The sequence below is a fragment of the Ceratina calcarata genome, unplaced genomic scaffold (assembly GCF_001652005.2).
Source record: "Ceratina calcarata isolate Rehan_Ccalc_2016 unplaced genomic scaffold, ASM165200v1 scaffold5.2, whole genome shotgun sequence".
NCBI classification, from domain to species: Eukaryota; Metazoa; Arthropoda; class Insecta; order Hymenoptera; family Apidae; genus Ceratina; species Ceratina calcarata.
Genome location: NW_017174431.1, coordinates 59,685 through 61,100, shown reverse-complemented (window position 1 = coordinate 61,100; position 1,416 = coordinate 59,685). Strand labels below are relative to the sequence as shown.

The 1,416-nt window shown below is 37.4% G+C and overlaps 1 long non-coding RNA gene across 1 annotated transcript in view; it reads left to right on the top strand.

Annotated features, from left to right (window-relative positions):
* Positions 1 to 1,175, top strand: part of LOC108628113 (uncharacterized) — a 48,362-nt gene extending 47,187 nt beyond the window's left edge. The window contains exon 3 of the long non-coding RNA XR_001916766.2: positions 1,113 to 1,175. This is a non-coding gene — a long non-coding RNA (uncharacterized LOC108628113). The remainder of the gene's footprint in view (positions 1 to 1,112) is intronic.
* Positions 1,176 to 1,416: the final 241 nt, after the last annotated feature.

Sequence of the window (1,416 nt, the reverse complement as noted above, 5' to 3'; positions counted from 1 at the left end):
TAAAACAATTATATTTTTGTCAAATTGAGAATTAGAAAGTAATGAAATTTTAGTAATAGTTGTCAAGTTTCGCTCATAAGTCCAATCAAAAAATGCTAAAACTATGTGTTAAAATATTAGAAGTTATGCATTAAACATTCCTTATAACCAAGAGGAACAGGTGGAACAATTTTCTAAACCTTACTCCTCTGTAATTATTTCTAAAAGTTCATTGGTTAAAATATTGGACACAGTTTTTTATTACATGTCTTTTGGCAGAGATCCTACTTAACACGTTAAATGTACTACTTAATTATTGTAGGAAAAGTTTTATCAAATTTGAGGTTCAAGGGACCAGTTATATTTTGTCAAGCTGGGAAATAGTGAGTCGTTACGTCGGGTCGTTTCCAGTTGGAAAAATCGCGGTTCACTCGAGGGATTCGCTAAAAAATATTTTCATCCCGTTTGCGGTTTCACCACGATGCACTCGTTTGTTACTATCGTTCTATTTGTTGTACAAGTTTCGTGTCAAAGAGAAGTATGTTGAAACAACTCGTACAGTGGACTTTACAGTTCGCGTCACTATGAGCAGTTGTAACCATCAGTTGTTTCTTTATCGGTTTATATTTAAACCCTATTCGAGGATGTACCGTATACGTGTTGGTACGTGACATTAACACGCGGGTGTACAGTATAATGAATTCCATCGCTAATTCACAGGAATTACACACTTGAATTTTGATCGGCCGACTGCGAATAGCAGTACGTAACATTTAATATGCAATACCTACGAAACATAAAATAGTAATTGATACTCGATGAAAATGATAGCGTGCGGAGAAAATTGCACGAGTTTTACGCATTGGCATCACGCAATCCTTTCATACTGTCCAGGTCTGGAATCAATCAAATTCCTGTTATTTTACATGGTTTAATAATATCTCCGGTAATCGCGTCGCTGGAGGAAAGCCGAGGAAGGGAGAGATAATAATCGCGAAGTTCGCCTATTTTTCTGCTCAGTAATTAGCTGCCCTGGAAGTTTGATCTAGATGCGAGAAAGTCCTCCAACTTTAGCCATAAATTATCGAAATGAAATACTTGGTTCAAAGTTCTTCTTTTTTCTTCTTTTATAGAAGATCGAGAGTCCACTTGAAGGAGACGAGGATCGGAGGCCCTTGCAGGACACACGGTGAGTCGAACAAAATCGATTTCCTTCAAGCTGTAATTCATTAAACGTGTTCGTCGGCATTGCGATCGTCGATTAATTAGTGGAGAGGCTTGATATGTTATCTGTCACGCGATATCGATCCAATTTATCTAATGTTTAGCCACTTTCCCGCGCACAGAACTGTCAGTCGCAGGTGGTTCTAATATTAAGTAGGAACCTTTAAGAAATAATGATGGGAGAACGAGTTATCGTATAATTCGTATTCTTCT